The 19,352-nt window shown below is 42.9% G+C and overlaps 1 long non-coding RNA gene across 1 annotated transcript in view; it reads right to left on the minus strand.

The window, feature by feature from the left end:
* Positions 1-3,094: 3,094 nt before the first annotated feature.
* Positions 3,095-19,352, minus strand: part of LOC141148053 (uncharacterized) — a 32,970-nt gene continuing 16,712 nt past the window's right edge. Inside the window, exon 3 of the long non-coding RNA XR_012245160.1 lies at positions 3,095-3,357. This is a non-coding gene — a long non-coding RNA (uncharacterized lncRNA). The remainder of the gene's footprint in view (positions 3,358-19,352) is intronic.

Raw genomic sequence — 19,352 nt, forward strand, 5'->3', positions numbered from 1 at the left:
TAACAATACAAACATAACCTAATTAACCTAATTAACATGAGCTCCAATAGGAGTCGTCCCGTCTCCTACATTGTATAGAGGACAATGTGATCAGCTCATTCAATTAACACACATTACCTTAAACATCAACACAGGGTTAATTAGAACAAACAACAATGAGTTGAATACCTTTAGAACCTAGACTAAACTTATTTACATTAAACCCATTATAGCTGACATCAGACAGGTGAGTGGAGATGATGACATTAGCATCTCCTCACAGGATGTGTCCCAACAGTATAATTCAGTCTTATCATTCTAATATGGCATATAACGGGTTCCAGAGTCTGTGTGTTTTGGGGGGACATGGAGCTGAATCCAAAGTAACACCAACCCCAGGGTCCCCAGGCATACAGCTCACAGAGAGCACCATTCCCCCAAATGCTAGGGCCCATAATCAGTGGGCAACAGGCTTGCATACAGTCCTCTCCAACAGCCTCTGTTCTGGCTAGGTCTGTGACATTTCTCCCCTTTCGGCAGGAGACTAACACAGGAGGAGACCCCAGACGGGTTGACTCCGAAGTTAGTAAACAGCTCCAGTCCGCTACTGCCTGTACCCACACAGTACCCCAAATAAATTGTTCCAAACAAAGCATTACTCACCCAGCCAACCTCTGCCTCTCTCAGAGAACATATCTGCCGCTGGGGAGAGGCCTGGACTGGCCTTTCTCCCTGGAATCCTTTCTGCCGCTGGAGAGAGGACAGGGTGTCTGGGCTCACTCTGTCATGCTGTTGGGGATCTGGGCCCACTGCCCAGCATCCCTGGAGTATACAGGTGGAGACTGAAGTCCCATCCACCTTCACAGGAAATCCATCCTCTGTTAGTTGAGGGCAGAGTCCAGCAGTCCTCGGCCCTGTTGCCAGCCCTTCTGCTAGAAACCCCACACCATCTGTTCCGGCTAACTGTTGGAGAGGGAGGCCGACTGCCCCGCCTCCCTGGAACTCTGTAGTTGTTGCCGGTGCTGGGCAGAGGTTGGTAGCACTCTGCCCTGTTGCCAGCACTTCTGCTGGGGACTCCGCATCCTCTGCTCCGGCTAACTGTTGGGCAGGAGGCTGGCTTCCTCCACTCCCAAACTGTGTAGCTGCCATTGGGGAGGTGAGCCGGCTGCTTCCTTTTCCATTCCCTCATCTGGCTGCTGGGACGACATGTCGATGGTACTGTCTCCCAGGTACACGGATCTTTGCTGGGGAGGAAAGCCCACTTCCTCCACCCTGGCCAACTGTTGGGGAGGGACAACACACACCTCCTCTCCCTTCTCCCCCTGTATCTGCTGCTGGGAAGTGATTGCCATCTTCTCAGCCTGAGCCTCCACAATTGCTGCAGGTGTGGGGCAGAGGTCTTGGACCCTCTGTCCGGTTGCCAGCACTTCTGCTGGGGGTTTGCCAGGTGGTTCCTCCTCTACAGAAACGTCTATTAAATCCCCAGTCTCTGGAATTGGTAAAAGTGTGGGACAGAGGTCTTGGACCCTCTGTTCAGTTACCAGATCTTCAGCTGGTATTTCCTGATAGTCCCAGGCAAAGGGAGCCCAGCCCTGGCACTGAGCAATGTCTAGCAGCCGTCTGTAGGCGATCTCTAGCTCCCATTCCTGAACGGCCAGAAACTCCAAATCTTCCTGTGCCCAGTGCACTTCCGAAATGTTCAGTAGCTCTTCTCTGAAATCCATGATTTCGTCCACCCGCCGCTCCAAATCACTCCCAAAGTTAGGGTCCCCTGTCAGCTTCACAAACAACAGTCCCAAGCCGCCGTAGCTTAAGCCTTCCGTTGGGCTGTCATCCGCTATCCAGGGACATGCTTGGGATACATGCCACCGGAGGGCTCTGTAGCTCTCATCCAGCTTTATCTCTGCCCAGACCAGCCTGCTTAATTCAGCTGTCTGCTTCTTGTGTGGTTTTTCTCCCAAAAACCGCACCCGCAGTCCGTACTGCGACCAGTACCTTTCCTCGATGGAGGGGAGAACTTTTCCCTGGTGTCGCTGCTCACGGGCTAGCGCTTCCTTCCAGAGTTTGCAGCGAATAGAATCACACCATCCCAGCAGGACCTGCTCCGATACTGGTCCTCTGTGCTGTATCTGCATCTCTCGCAACCTCCTTCTGAATTCCTCATCCATGGCGGCTGGTATCTGTACCTCTCCTCTCCTGCTATCTGGACCTTGGATCCAGATGGAAGTTTGGATGTCCCAGACTGTAGGAAGCTTTCCCGCTGCTTGCCACCAATGTCACAGAACGCCCCACACTCCGCTTGAGTGCTTCCGTCATATACCGCTTCCTAAGTTCTGGAACACGAGTCCAATGGATCTGGCTATAGGAACCCCAAGAACTAGACAACACCAGTCTTGGAATACATCAGAACTACTCTTTATTTTGAGATCTCCCACACATTTATACACCAGGCTGACTCAAAGCTAACCTAATTAACATGAGCTAATTATCGGAGTGTGGGACGTTCCGTGACAAGACCTTTTCTGTACTCCCCCACACTGTGTAGGCATGCCATACCACCCATGACCAAGTGTCTAGCTGTCCTGCAGTTTCTGGACAAGGCCTCCTATCCTATCAGATGGTAGTGGGAGAGGTTGTGGGGGTATAACAGTCATTTTTCTCACCACCCATGACCAAGTGGCTAGCTGTCCTGCACTTTCTGGGCAAGGCCTCCTAATCTGTCGGATGGTAGTGGGAGAGGTTGCGGGGGTATGACAGTCATCTTTCTCACGTTTGCTTGCAAAGGCCTGCAGAGTTTCCACCCAATTGCCCCAAATATGTCTACCTGCCTAACACACGTCACGAGTGGGATCAGATTAAGAATTAATTCTATGCTGTAGCTGGGATTCCCAATGTCAGGGGTGTCATAGACTGTACCCATGTGCCTTTTTTTTCCCCTTCTGATAATAGGGGGAGGGGCTACCACTCCCTAAACATACAGGTTGTCTGTGATGAAAATATGTTCATCAGAAATGTCGTCACTGGCTTCCCAGAATCTGTCCATGATGTCCACATATTAAGGCAATCACAGCTCTACCATCATTTCATTTTGACACTAACAGAACTGGAGGCTGGATGCTTGTTAAACTTTTTATTAGCAAATATACTGTAGGTAGCATATTGAAATTAATCAGCAAAAGGTGTGTAAACACACAACAATAGTGTTACTGGGTTCTTCACGAATTCTTGGCATATTTGTCTCCATTTACCTTCTTGCTCATGAACATTTGCAGCATGGGAGGGTGCATTTTTCTCATGCATCTTTTTTTTCTATTTTGTGAGGCATTGGTTCCACTTTCACAATGCCTATAGTCATACCAAAATATTCTCCATAGCCATCTGGAAGAAAAATAAATATAAACATCTTTTAAAGAAACAAAACACATTTTAAATTATCAGATAAAAATGTTATTTCAAATCCTTGTGAGCAAGTAGAAATAGATGCAACACTGGTGTCAAGGCAACCCACTTTGAAAGAAACCATGGGGGTCATTTACTATAGCGCCAATAAATGATCCTGCCGTCCTGGAAAATAGAGCCCAATTAAGGCCAATTATGACTTCAACTCTCAGAAACTGGGCGCAAATGGAAAGCAGCACTATTGTCCGGCGAATATGCCTGTCAGATCACATATGTGGGAATAGTGGAAGTCAATGGGGCTCAAACCTGCAAAATCCAAAGTCTCACTGAAGGCTTATATGCAAGTTCTTTGGCATAAAAAGTGTATGGAGACTTAGATCCTGCCCCAGGGGGCATGTATCAATTGGAAAAAATGTTTTTAAAACGGATGTTTTTTCAGGAGCAGTGATTTTAATAATGCTTAAAGTGAAACAATAAACATTTAAAATTCCTTTAAATAATGTGCCTGGGGTTGTCTTTAGTATGCCTGTAAAGTAGTGCATCTTTCCCATGTTTATTACTGTACCGCAGCAAAATTCCATTTCTAAAGAAAAAAATGTAATTTAAAATTGCTCGCGGCTGTAGTAAAAATCAAAGTAAAAAACGGCGTAGGTTTCCCCCACCAGTCCATACCAGGTCCTTCAAGTCTAGTATGGATATTAAGTGGAACTCCACGCCAAAATGTAAAAAAAAATGGCATAGGTGTCCCCCCAAAATCCATACCAGCTCCTTATCTAAACACGCAACCTGGCAAATCAAGAAAGGGGGGGGCGAGCGAGCAACCCCCTCCTGAACCATACCAGGCCCCCAAAACACCTTGTCCCCATGTTGATGCCCTTGCCCGGTGGTTGTGGGGGTATGCGAGCTGGGGGCTTATTGGAATATAGAGGCCCCCTTTAACAAAGGGACACCCAGATCCTAACCCCCTATGTGAATGGGTATTGGGGTACATTGTACCCCTGCACATTCACCAAAAAAAGCAGTGAAACGTGACAAAAGACTCTCGTCCACCCCCCCTTTCCTGACCTGCCAGGTTGTGTGCTCAGATAAGGGTCTGGTATGGATTTTGAGGGGGACCATACGCCATTTCTTTTTCATTTTGGTGCAGGGTTCCCCTTAAAATCCATACCAGACCTGAAGGGCCTGGTATGGATTTTCAGGGGACCCCATGTCAATTTCCTTTTTTATTTTGGCGTGGGGTTCCCCTTAAAGTCCATACCAGCTCGGAAGGGACTGGTATGCACTGGGGGGACCCTACGTCGTTTTTTTCCTTGATTTTTGAATAGCTGGATTTTTGGAATTCCACACCATAATATTATTGAATAATTACATACCATTGCATGCATTTGAAGAGTTAAAATTATGGAATAAACCAAACTGATGTGCATTAGCTAATTATGCTACTGAGTACAATGTACATTTTCAGGAGGTGATACTATTGGTGGGATTCAAACCCATGGCTTAAATCTTTGAAGGTAGCAGGGCATACCACTACACTATGGAGCTGAGCACAATCATACACAGAAAATACTATTACCAATGTTTGATTCTTTTCATTCTATACAATAATGTTTTGCATTTGAGGCATTAATATCAGGGTGCCAACCATGCTCATGTGCCATTGGCTATTGGGAAGGGATGAGCTGAACACCCCTGGTTTGGTTCGCACCAAAACTTTCGAACAGGCAAAAAAATTGTGCAATCACCATTAAAGTCTATGGGACATGAACATGAAAAATCAAAAGTGCTAATTTTAAAGGCTTATATGCAAGTTATTGCCATAAAAAGTGTATGGAGACCCAAGTCCTGCCCCAGGGGACATGTATCAATGCAAAACAAAGTGTGGTGTCTTTCTGGTGTGGTTCCATTGAAATCTATTACCCACAAATCACGTGAAAAAAGTCCCCGACAATTTCCAAAAATGCACTGGCCACAAAACGCATAGGTGTGAACTAGTACCATAGAAAACCAGGTAAATGGACTGTAGAGTGTTTCTGCAAACTGCAAAATGCACCAAAAAATGCAAAGTTGCGAACCTAAGGTCAGGGCTAGTTCACACTGGAGCGATGCGGGAACCCTGCGAATCCAGTGCAGGTTCCTGCATACAACTAGCAGGCAGTTCACACTGCCATATGCGAACTGCTGGGAGTGTCAGTAGAAAGCTAATGACACCTCAAATCAGTTTGCATATCGCAGAGCGAACTGCAAATTCAGACAACACCCATGCGATCCGAATCTGCTGCGAGATCCTGTGTGGGTTTTGTCCAAATGCGATGCAAATTCAAACATACAATCTGTATGGCTGAGTTTGAATCACACAGACATCGCATGTGATTTGCAGTGTGGGGCAAATCACATCTGATGTCGGACAGCACAGCAGTGTGAACCGGCCCTAAGGCCCATTTCACACTTGTGCGACTTGTCCTGCATCCATAGACCTCAAGATTACACTGGCATTGCTTCAAATTACATTAAATTTGCCACAAAAAGCGCTGCAAAATTGCAGGACTTTCAGGTCGCACAAGTGTGAAAAGGGCCTTATGGACCTCAAGTTGTATGAAAACTCAGCCAAGTGTGAAAGGAATCTAATGAGATTCATTGATAACACCTTTGAATTAGACCCCATTTGCACTTGTGCAACCAATGCCTGCGTAATCTTGCAGTATATGGACCTCAGGTCGCATCAAAGTCAAAGCAAGGTAGTGCAGGGATGAATTTGACCCACTTGCTGGATGCACAAGTGAGAATAGGGCCTAATTCAAAGGTATTATCCACGAATCTCATTCACACTGCTGCGACCTAAAAGTCACATTATTTTGCTGCCATTTTGCTGCTGCAAATTGGCCCCAACCTCTGGGAACTCCTGTGTAATATTGTGCCCTATGTACCACAAGTCACATGAAAGTCACACCAAAGTAGTACAGGGACTACTTTGAAGTTGTTGCAACTTTAAGTAGCACAGATATGAATGGTTATCATTGAGAATCAGGGAGTACAACTTGTCATGCAACTCGGAGGTCTAAATTTGCTGGAAAAATCACCCAACTGTGAAACAAGTCATATATATTTTAATAGAAATGAGCTTTCATTTTTATTTGCATAGTCCTTACTGATTTACATCCACAGAACAAATGCAGGAAGTGATGTGTGCACATGGGTCAGAAGCAAATGTGTGGTGATGCCAAACAAATCAATGAACGCCACCCACACCAAATCTAACTACCACATCCACCCCCACATTAAGTAAGCACAAGTACATATCCTATACTACTTACCCGGCAAATGAGCAGCACCTCCTCTTTGCTTAAGAGGGACCTCGCCATGTCCACCTAGATGGAGATCCTGACCAGCACAGGAACTTCCAGATGATTACAATGACTTATTTCCAGGTCAGAAGGTGAAACCACGCTCTTTTGATTGCAGCTGCGAATATTTGATCGCAACCATGATTAGAATTTTTTTAAATTTTAGTTTATTTGCAGATATGCGAATCTGTATTTCTACATATAATGATATTTGAAGGTAAACTTAAGGGAGTTTGATAAGAAATGGTGTCACTGGGATAGCATAAGGTGAATTACAAAGACAAAGGCCCAGTTTGAGCCCTGGTTCACACTGTCAGCGGGAGGAAATCGTGCAAGCTCAGCTAAACTCACACGATTTTATTCCCGCATGTCAGTCCCGACTGCGGGGGGGGAATTTCAGAGACATCTGTGCAGGTTTCTGCACTGATGTCAATAAAAATCGCACCCCGAAGTCGACAAAAAGTAGTACAGAAACTACTTTTGGAAATTGCAGCGACACACCAAGTAGAGCGGTGCAATTGCCGCCAATTTGACATGTCAAATCGCATGTGAAATCACGCCAATGTGAATGAGGGCTGACACATACAACACTGACTATCCACCAGCTGATTTCATTACCTGCAATTCTCCACAGCCTTTTTATATAAAGATTCCACCTTTATCATTTACTTGCAGGTGTGCTGAAGAGATTAGTTTTTTTGGTGCACAAATACATATAGAACTTATAAAGTATAAAAGATAGATATTGCACTTCCCCAAAACCACCACCCCCAAAACTAATTAAAAAGAAGAAAGAAAAGAGAAAAAAACACAACAAACAAGCTCAATAATGTACTTTTATTTTGCCATCAGAAACAAAATTATGTACATTCATTTACTAGCGTCAAAAAATATTCTACAGGATATATGTTGCTACATTTAGCAAAACAGTTAGCAATTGGGTTTTAAGGGCACTGCTCATAGGAGCTTACAATCTAAACTTTGTCTGCACCTTAGAGTGGACACAGCTTTACTTTCAGTGTATAACGGGTAACATTTCATAATACAACTCACCCACCAGCCCACATTTTTATCTGCAAGATAATAGAAACATACTTAACAGTCATTACTCTTACAGAGCATTCCAGCATAATATTAAAAAATTCACAAATCCAATATATAGCACCCACCACCAGCCCACAATCCACACACATACATACATTGGTGAGTATGTTCTACTGGAAGCTGCATTTCTGTGTACATGATTAGGCAATAAAATTAAAGAGTAGAAGATCAGCAGATGCTCCCAAACCATGTTTGCATGGTCAGACAGGAACCATACACACACAACATTGACAGCATGGTCACATAAACCCACTTTTGATGGAAAAATGCACAAGAATTTCAGCAAACAAACAGCCCTAGTTGGGCGTTTGTCAATATACACAATAACTCACTCATCCATGTCATTATGGACCTTGATTTGTGTACTGGTCCAAATCATTTGGTAGAGGGGGATTATGATGTGGGGTTGTTTTTCAGGGGTTGGGCTTGGCTTCTTAGTTCCAGTGAAGGGAACTCTTAAGGTATCAGCATACCAAGACATTTTGGACAATTCCATGTTCCCAACTTTGTGGGAACAGTTTGGGGATGGCCCCTTCCTGTTCCAAGCTCACTGCACACCAGTGCATAAAGCAAGGTCCATAAACACATGGATGAGAGAGTTTGGGTTAGAGGAACTTGACTGGCCTGCCTCAACCCGATAGAACACCTTTTGGCTGAATTAGGACAGAGACTGCGGGCCAGGCCTTCTCATCCAACATCAGTGCCTTGCCTCACAAATGCACTTCTGGAAGAGTGGTCAAACATTCCCATAGACACACTAAACCTTGTGGAAAGCCTTCCTAGCCTTCCCAGAAGCTGTTCTAGCTGCAAAGGGTGGGCCAAATCAAATTTTAACCCTACGGACATAAGCCTGGTACACAATATCAGATTGTTGGCCAACAGAGTGTCAGACTTTTGTCCAAAGGGCATGTGCCAGGAACTGTCAGACTTTTGTCCAAAGGGCATGTGCCAGGAACTTGTCTTACTAATGGTGCATGATTGTTGGCCAACAAACACCAATGTAGTGACGTACTACGAGGAATTTCAGCTCTTGAGTGCCACCCTTTGGGCACCTTCTGCTAATTTCATGCTTGGTGAGTTTTGTGTGATGGACTTGTGCACAGACGATACGAAAATCTGACAACAGACCATTGTCCGCCGAAAATTTACTAGCCTGCCATGCAACATTTGTTAGCTGAAAGTTGGACAACAATTGTCTGAAGGAGCGTACTAACGGTCGGATTTTAGGACAACAGTCTGTCAACAATCGGATAGTGTGTACAAGGCTTAAGACTGGGCTGCCATTAAAGTTTATGTGTGTGGACAGGCAGGTGTCCCAATACTTTTGTCTAGATAGTGTATCTGGCAAGATTTACAATGGTGGTGGATCCCTCCTACACATAAATACTACATTTAGACATAGTTTTAGGACTTGAGACAGAAGTCATGTTTAACATTAGGGATGAGCTTCGAGTTCGAGTCGAACTCATGTTCGACTTGAACATGGGCTGTTCTCAAGTTCGTCGAACAGCGAACAATTTGGGGTGTTCGCGGCAAATTCAAAAGTCTGGGAGAAATCAAAAGTGCTAATTTTAAAGGCTTATATGCATGGTATTGTCATAAAAAGTGTTTGGGGACCTGGGTCCTGCCCCAGGGGACATGTATCAATGCAAAAAAAAGTTTTAAAAATGGCCGTTTTTTTCGGGAGCAGTGATTTTAATAAGGCTTAAAGTGAAACAATAAAAGCGTAATAACCCTTTAAATTTCGTAGCTGGGGGGTGTCTATAGTATGCCTGTAAAGGGGCGCATGTTTCCCGTGTTTAGAACAGTCTGACAGCAAAATGACATTTCAAAGGAAAAAAGTAATTTAAAACTACTTGCGGCTATTAATGCATTTCCGGTCCGACAATACACATAGAAGTTCATTGATAAAAACGGCATGGGAATTCCCCACAGGGGAACCCCGAACCAAAATTTTAAAAAAAATGACGTGGGGGTCCCCCTAAATTCCATACCAGGCCCTTCAGGTCTGGTATGGATATTAAGGGGAACCCCGGCCAAAATTTTTTTTTAAAAATGTTGTGGGGGTCCCCCTAAATACCATACCAGGCCCTTCAGGTCTGGTATGGATATTAAGGGGAACCCCGTGCCAAAATTTAAAAAAAAAATGGTGTGGGGTCCCCCCAAAAATCCATACCAGACCCTTATCCGAGCACGCAACCTGGCAGGCCGCAGGAAAAGAGGGGGGACGAGAGAGCGCCCCCCTCCTGAACTGTACCAGGCCACATGCCCTCAACATTGGGAGGGTGCTTTGGGGTAGCCCCCCAAAACACCTTGTCCCCATGTTGATGAGGACAAGGACCAGAAGAAGATGAAGGAATATAGAAGATAGAAGATAGAAGATAGAAGAAAGAAGAAAGAAGAAAGAAGAAGCATTTAAATAAAGGAATTGTCAAAAACTGTCTCTTGTCATTTTTAACATTTTTGACAGTTTTTTAGTGAAATGGTAGAGGTAAAAGTACCCCCTTACCATTTCACACAGGGTGGAGCGCCGGGATCTGGGGGTCCCCATGTTAAAGGGGGCTTCCAGATTCCAATAAGCCCCCCGCCCGCAGACCCCACAACCACCGGCCAGGGTTGTGGGGATGAGGCCCTTGTCCTCATCAACATGGGGACAAGGTGTTTTGGGGGGCTACCCCAAAGCACCCTCCCAATGTTGAGGGCATGTGGCCTGGTACGGTTCAGGAGAGGCACTCTCTCGTCCCCCCTCTTTTCCTGCGGCCTGCCAGGTTGCGTGCTTGGATAAGGGTCTGGTATGGATTTTTGGGGGGACCCCACGTCATTTTCTTTTTAAATTTTGGTTCGAGGTTCCCCTGTGGGGAATTCCCATGCCGTTTTTATCAATGAACTTCTATGTGTATTGTCGGACCGGCAATGCATTAATAGCCGCGAGTAGTTTTAAATGACTTTTTTTCCTTTGAAATGTCATTTTGCTGTCAGACTGTTTTAAACACGGGAAACATGCGCCCCTTTACAGGCATACTATAAACACCCCCCAGGTACGAAATTTAAAGGGATATTACACTTTTATTGTTTCACTTTTAGCATTATTAAAATCACTGCTCCCGAAAAAACGGCCATTTTTAAAACTTTTTTTGCATTGATCCATGTCCCCTGGGGCAGGACCCAGGTCCCCAAACACTTTTTATGACAATAACTTGCATATAAGCCTTTAAAATTAGCACTTTTGATTATTCATGTTCATGTCCCATAGACTTTAATGGTGTTTGCGTGTTCGAACAAATATTTTGCCTGTTCGCATGTTCTGGTGCAAACCGAACAGGGGGGTGTTCGGCTCATCCCTATTTAACATAATAGGGAGATGAGACAACTTCTCTACATGAAGCGGCATGTTTGGGATCCAAACCCAGATGCTCAGGGATGCTAAGCAGAAGTTCTAACCACTAGGTCACAGAGCGGCCACATACAGGTGATGGAATTACATTAATCAAGAGTTATTCTTCTTGATTTATTCTGTGATATTTGGTGGTTCTTTGTGGGTGAGTGTAAAATAGTGATATTACCCTCAAATTTTTGGGAATTATATTTTGATTTCTGATGTTGGTAAACATATCACATTTTTTTGGCTCAAATTATGATTGTTTGGAAATGAATAAAAAAAAACACAAAAAAATTGTGACTTATTTTAAATTTGCATCAGCAATGGTATTGTTTGTGGTTTGTAAAGACACCTGTGTGAGTTTGGGTAAAGATTATTGTGAGATGGAGTGTAACAAGTGAAAGTGACAGAGAAAAATATAGTTTACCAAAACAGCAAAACATTCCACATTCTAGCATTCTTAAAAACAAAATAGATTAAGTAGAAGCAACAATGTGGCAAAGGGAAATTTATTTCAGAGAAAGATACATTTCATCTCAACATTAAAAGGATTTATTTGGGGAAGTTACAATTGTACCATTAGAATGAATTTCTAAAACTTGCATTGGACTATAATAGCGCCGTTTTTCACTCCCAAAAAACGCTCTTTAACACAGAGCTCATTTTGGTATTTACTATAGCGCCCTGTAAAAAATTGGAGCTAAAATGAGAGCTATTTTCAGGTCTGAGCATGCTCAGTTGTGTTGGCACCTAGTTGTACAGAGATGGGGAATTTATCTCTCCTCAGACTTTTAAAGATATTTCAGTGTAGAAATCACTTTTTCATACAGTTTAAAAGCAGATTATCTTTAAATAATATACTGCATATTTCAGTACCATTTAGGCTATTATATCATGCTCTAAACGTTATTTCCATGTGCACTACTCCAAGTTTAAGCAGAGTAATGCCCCGTACACACGGTCGGATTTTCTAATGGAAAATGTCCGATCGGAGTGTGTTGTCTGAAATTCCGACCGTGTGGGGGCTCCATCGGACATTTTCCATCGGATTTTCCGACACACAAAGTTGGAGAGCAGGAGATAAAATTTTCCGACAACAAAATCCGTTGTTGGAAATTCCGATCGTGTGTACACAAATCCGACGGACAAAGTGCCACGCATGCTCAGAATAAATAAAGAGATGAAAGCTATTGGCCACTGCCCCGTTTATAGTCCCGACATACATGTTTTACGTCACCGCGTTCAGAATGATCGGATTTTCCGACCACTTTGTGTGACCGTGTGTATGCAAGACAAGTTTGAGCCAACATCCGTCGGAAAAAAATCCTAGGATTTTGTTGTCGGAATGTCCGAACAATGTCCGACCGTGTGTACGCCCTATAAGGGTTTGTGTGCTATTTGTTTTCAGTGAACTATAGTAAATTCGATTTTGGGAGTATTTTTTTACCAGCGCTATAGTGAATACCATTTTAGCGCTAATTTGTGGTAATTAGCGCTATAGTATATGACACCCACAGACTTATGGGCAACAGAGCTGTAGGCAGAGTGTGCAGGAGCTTGATACTGCCCTCACAATCTGCTGAGTGCAATGCTTTCCAGGCTCCTGTTTTAAAAAAAAATTAAACATGCACAATTTTTACTGCAAAAAGATGTGTATTTATGTTTGTAGTAGAGGTGAGCTTAACTCTTAAATGACTAAATAAAAACTAAACTCTGCTGGCAGTGGTATTTTTAGGGTATACTGTATCCCTAACCCTCCCTCCTAAAGTTGAATTCATACATGAATAAAGTGTGAATAATAAATACATTTTTAACAGTAACAAGTATCTGTTGGGATGTTGGTGCCTGTTAATTAATACAAAGTTTACATCCCACAGGTTACTAAATTTGAAATAATCAATAAAGTCTAATGCCCCGCACACACAATCGGACTTTCCCGACAACATAACCGTGGATTTTTGTTCGAAGGGTGTTGGCTCCAACTTGTCTTGCATACACACGGTCACACAAATGTTGGCCAACAATTACGAACGTAGTGACATACAAGAGGTACGTGATATCTCCATTACGAACGCTAGTTTTACAAGACTGAGAGCTTCCGGCTTGATTCTGAGCATGCGCGAACTTTTGTGCAACAGACTTGTGTACACACGATCGGAAAGTCCGACAACAAAGTTTTGTTGGCGGAAAATTTGAAAACCTGCTAGCCAACATTTGTGGGTGGAAAGCTCAACAACAAATGCTCTATGGAGCATACACACGGTTGGACTTTCAGCCAACAAGCTCACATCCAACATTTGTTGTTGGAAAATCCGATCGTGTGTACAGGGCATAAAGTGACTGGGATCTAATTGTTTTTTAACCCCATCATATGCCAAAGGTCCAGTACTGAGAGTTAAGTAATATACTCACCTTGGGAGTCATTCTGCAATGCTACACATTTTTGACATGATACGTGATGACATTTTGTGCTGTAGTTGCCCAAAACAGCTGTCAGATGATTGTGACATTTCGTCTTGGCAATGTGGGGAATTTGTATCGTTGAGCTATATTTTTAGAAATAAAGCAAAGAGGACTTTGATAAAGCTAAGGTTCAATGTAGGGAAGTACATTTTGCTAGAAAAAAAGATCATCACCAGCATTTGTCACATTGCGTGTGATCAGAGGTTTATTTTTTTGGTTCCAGAGGTCTTTGTCTTGTGATCTGTTTGGCTGAAAATTCTGACGCTTACGTGCTGAGGAAGAGGGGAAAAACTACCACACCTTGCTTGTATTTCAGAAAAGGCACTACTCTAACTTTTATCCACACAGCTCTATGACTGTGATTCAATGATAGACATTAAACATTCAACAGAAAAATCTTAAACAGAGGAAAGGATCAGTAGTCAGTAGTAGACTCAAATCTGATTTTCTCTGATTCTCTGCCGGGACATAAGGCAAAGGTACTGGGGCAGGATTCGCTGCACTGGCAGTAGTAGTAACCCCGCATTTTCACAAAAGTTTCAGCAGACCCTACCTTCAATTGAAGTGTATCTAGTTAAATTAAGTGTTGTTACAGCTAGACTGCAGCCAGCCTGAGCTTTGCTAAGTTTTTTTGTGCTCTGTATACTTTTCTAGGTTCCTGGTATTGATTTTTATTAACTGCTGCTGTTGCAGTGTGTAAGAGTGATTAGTAATAATATCTGATACCAAAATCAATTTGGAGCAAACTTTGCAGAAGGTTTTTTCTCTCCTGGGCCTTGCCCCAGCAGGGTGTGTTTGTGCTTAACCTCAGTGAATTTTTACCTGCTCTTCTAGAGTATATATTGAGATGGAGCTGACAGGCTGCAGGAGGTCATGTGCAAGCATTCCTCCCTTTAGATATTGAGGATATCAACTACCTTTAATGTTGTAATCAATCCTTAACACAGGTCTGCTTAAGCCTTGAAGAAGGAGGAGGATTTTTCTCACAAAACACATTTGATTTATTTGATGATCTTTAACCATTACATGTTTCAAAAAGTCCTTCAAGTGAGTTAAACTTTTGTCCCAGGTGCTCCTCAGTACACATCCAAAAATTTGCCATCTGGTAAGCGTTTCTTTGGTTGCTTTGTTGAAAGGTAGCAGCCTAGGAACAGAACAGGGTCCACTTATACTATAAAGACAAAACAAAAATGGAAGGCGTGCACACCCAGTGCATTACCAAAAACATTTATTGGATAGTAAAATCAGTAAAAAATGGGTACGCACAATGTTGCAACTCTCAATGAGCCTAAAAATACACAAAGTTGAATGGCACGGACAAGCGTCGTATCACATCAAAGAAAGGGTAAAAGCTGGCGTGTTTCAGGGAGGCAACCCCTTCCTTAGAGCTAAGCTACTCTGGACAACCAAAGACAAGAGCTTTATTTGGAAAACAGGAAATGATTAATTGGTGATAGAGCCCCACCTTCAGAAACTGGGGGTGGAGACAATGAGAAAAAATAAATAAATAATAATTTAAAGAATATATTATTAATTAATTAATTAGGATATACCCCTGTGTTTATATGTGTATGTATCGTATGATTACACAATTGGGTAATTAAATAATTACTACAAACATAATAATAGGTAGAGAACAGGGGCTTACTTAATATATAAAAATAATTATTAGTAAAGGAATTCTGAATGTTGTGAGTAATAAATGTAAATGGTGACTTACCCCTCATTTATGTAAGAAACAGCAAAAATGTCTGCTAGATGGCAGGAGACATCCCTCGGTGTCATGGGGATAACAGGAGAGCAAAAGCACGAGTGCATCTGTACCTGGAAGTGACAGAGCCGGAACTCCTCACACGGAGTGCTGACAGAGCTCCTCCTGCCACGGCACGCCCGTCTTTAGCCCTGTGAGCTCTCCTCTCATGGCTGGCGGGCCATCCACCCGTCCAATGCAGAGCAAACAATGCAGGGGAGGCTCCATCCTCCCGAGTATCGCTGGAAGAGGCGAGTGACGTTTTGTGTTTGTAGTTTCACCCCATCTGAGGAGGGCAGCATTCACCTAGTTCTTGAAAATCAATGTCCTGTTGCTTTTTACCACAGAAGACTCCTTAGCGCTGGAAGTGACTTTTTTCTTGTATATCCACTTATACTATATTTAAACCATGGATCTGTTTATTTTAAGGAAAAATCATTTTACGGTAGATCTATTAGAACCAACTTTCATTTCTATCGGTCCAGTGCTGTCACACACATATCAGACTCACAAAATATGTGATGCCAGAATTCAAAATATGGTGTTGCTGAGAAAAAAACTGTACTTTTTAGTAATATCACATACTGTACATCTTATGGGGCGTACACACGGTCGGACTTTTCGTCTACAAAAGTCCGACAGCCTGTCCGACAGACTTCCGGCGGACTTTCGGCGGACTTGCAGCAGACTTTCTAACGAACGGACTTGCCTACACACGACCACACAAAAGTCCGACGGATTCGTACGTGATTATGTACACCGGACTAAAATAAGGAAGTTCATAGCCAGTAGCCAATAGCTGCCCTAGCGTGGGTTTTTGTCCGTCGGACTAGCACACAGACGAGCGGATTTCGGGGTCCGTCGTAGTTACGACGTAAAGATTTGAAGCATGTTTCAAATCTAAAGTCCGTCGGATTTGAGGCTGAAAAAGTCTGCTGAAAGTCCGGAGAAGCCCACACACGATCGGATTACCAGCCAGCTTTAGTCCGTCTGCGTCCGTTGGACTTTTGTAGACGAAAAGTCCGACCGTGTGTACGCCCCATTAAAGGCATCTCAAAAGCATGCAAATTAAATGACTGCTGTTTTTTCATTTTACTTTTGAAGCTGCAATAATTGGACTCCCCCACCTGTTGTACGGTATGAAAACTTTTGAAAATGTGAAACTCTTTTTTGCATTGGTAACCGAATGGTCTCCAGCCATCTCTATGACCCTGGGAGACCAGAAGCAACATCATGACCTCACTTCTAGCTCTGGCAGATATAAACACTGCCATTTTTTTTCCTAGAAAGCAGAGATCAATTTTTTTTTAATATCATGATTTCCAGGGTAGGGGTGATATATGGGGTCTTATAGACCCCAGATGTCTCCATAAAGAGGACCTGTCATGACTTATTTCTATCACAAGAGATGTTTACATTTCTTGTGATAGGAATGAAAGTAATCAAAAAATAAACAAATAAATAAATAAAAATTTTAATGCACCCCCTCCCCTCATGCTCACACGTAAAAGCGAACACATACGCAGGTCACGCCTGCATATGGAAACAGTGTTCACACCACACATGAGGTATCAATGCAAACGTTATAGTGTGAGCAATAATTCAAGTCCTAGACCTCCCCTGTAACTCTAAACTGGTAACCTGTAAAAAATTTTAATGCGTCACCCATGGAGATTTTTAAGTACCGTAGTATGGCGCCATTCCACGAGTGTGTGCAATTTTAAAGTTTGACATGTTAGGTATCTATTTACTAGGCGTAACATCATCTTTTATATATTACACAAAAAAAGGGTTATATATTGTGTTTTTTGCATTAAAATTCATTAACAAATTCACAAGTGTATTTTCCCCAAAAAAATGCATTTAAAAAAATCGCTGCACAAGTACAATGTGACATAGCAAATTGCAATGACCACCATTTTATTCTCTAGAGTCTCTGCAAAAAAATATATATAATGTTTGGGGGTTCCGAGCAAAAAAATACAGATTTTTACATGTTGGAGAGAAATTTCATAATTGGCCTGGGTGAGAAGGTATTAAATACCCTACATAGCAGTGTCTGGCACATTTTGTCTTTTTTTTGTCAATAGTTTGCTTTTTAACCCAAAAATGGCCAGAATTTAAAAACAGGGTATGCTCCCCATAGACTTAAATAGGATTTGCTGCAAAGTTCAGGTTTGAACCAGTTTCACTGGATCCTTCATGAACTGAACCTGGGTAAATATGCCCATCACTAAATGGCATACTTACTTCACACAGTGCCTCCTCCAACAGTTGCTGTTCTATGTATGGCAATGCCACCATCTCCCTGCTGCTTCTATCAGGGTCCCTCAATGCTACTTTGGTCATAAGACAGCCACTGATGATGTAACTCCTGCACATGCTCACAAGAGTTACATTTCCCTGAAATGTGTCTCTATTCTCAGTTTACTAAGAGTGAGCTGGAATGTACACTGCATGGCACATGCTTATGTATATAGTAACTAAAAATTGATAGTGTGGAGCAAAAGTTTCTTGCAATATTTAGTTATACTTGTAAGCATCTTTCTAGGTGTCCATGTCCCTCAACTAAGAGATGGGTAATTTTTGTCCTTACAGACTTAAAACAAAATTTCTGGCTCTAATATGGAAAGAAAAAAAAACTGCAAAATACATCTAGTTTGCTGTACTTGTTTATTAATTAACCACTTCAGCTCCCGAAGGTTTTACTCACTTTCTGACCAGGCCATTTTTTGCGATACGGCACTGCATTGCTTTAACTGACAATTGCCTGGTCGTGTGACATTGTAACCAAACAAAATGTCATTTTTTTCCCCCAAAATAGAGCTTTCTTTTGGTGATATTTGATCACCTCTGCAGTTTTTATTTTTTGCGCTATAAACCAAAAAACCCTGCTATAATACATATCCAAAGAAAAAGTAAAAAAGCAAATTTCTTCATCAATTTAGGCCAATATGTATTCTGCTACATATTTTTGATAAAAAAAATCCCAATAAGCGTATATTGATTGGTTTGCACAAAAGTTATAGCGTCTTTAAACTACGGGATAGATTTAGGGACTTTTGTTTTTTTACTGTCTGTGATCTGCGATTTTTAGCAGAACTGCAACATTGCGGTGGACAAATCTGACCCTAAGTGACACTTTTTGGGGACCAGTGACACCAATACAGTAATCAGTGCTATAAAAATGCACTGAACCCTGTATAGATGACACTGGCAGGGAAGTGGTTAACACTAAGGGCGATCAAGGGGTTAAATGTGTTCCCTGGGAGGTGTTTCTAACTGTGGGGAGAGTGGATTCACTGAAACATGATCTCTCACTTTTCCTCTCTGACAGATCAGCGGTGTTGCTTTGTTTACATTAGCACACCGCTGCTCAGTGTCTCTACTAAATGATCGGTGGGTCACGGCGGCCATCGCCGCCGCTGGACCCGCTGATTGGCTCCCACTTTGTCCAATCACATAGCGGAAGCAGCGCACCCTCTAAACCACATGCATGAAATCACGCTCAGGTACGTGATTTTGCGCACCCGCCCTGCCGCAGTAAATATACGTTGGTGGACTTACCTACATGCAGGGGCAGACTGACAACTCATGGGGCTCCCAGGCAATAGGAGATTATGGGGCCCCCGGGCAATAGGAGAAGATTATAGGGCCCCCGGGCAATAGGAGATTATGGGGCCCCCGGGCAATAGATTATGAGGCCACACAGTATACACACACACACATACAGTATACACACACAGACACACAATATACACACACAGTAACACACACAGAATACACATACACACACTGAAAAGGTACTGGAGAGGCGGGGCAGCTATAATCGTGGGATTTTTAAATAAACACAGATTTTTACATACTGTCCCTGGTTTTATTGAGGCTGGCAACCCTGATGGGGCCCCTTAGTGGCATGGTGCCCGAATGGTCA

The sequence above is a fragment of the Aquarana catesbeiana genome, linkage group LG01 (genome assembly GCF_042186555.1).
Source record: "Aquarana catesbeiana isolate 2022-GZ linkage group LG01, ASM4218655v1, whole genome shotgun sequence".
Classification (NCBI taxonomy): domain Eukaryota; kingdom Metazoa; phylum Chordata; class Amphibia; order Anura; family Ranidae; genus Aquarana; species Aquarana catesbeiana.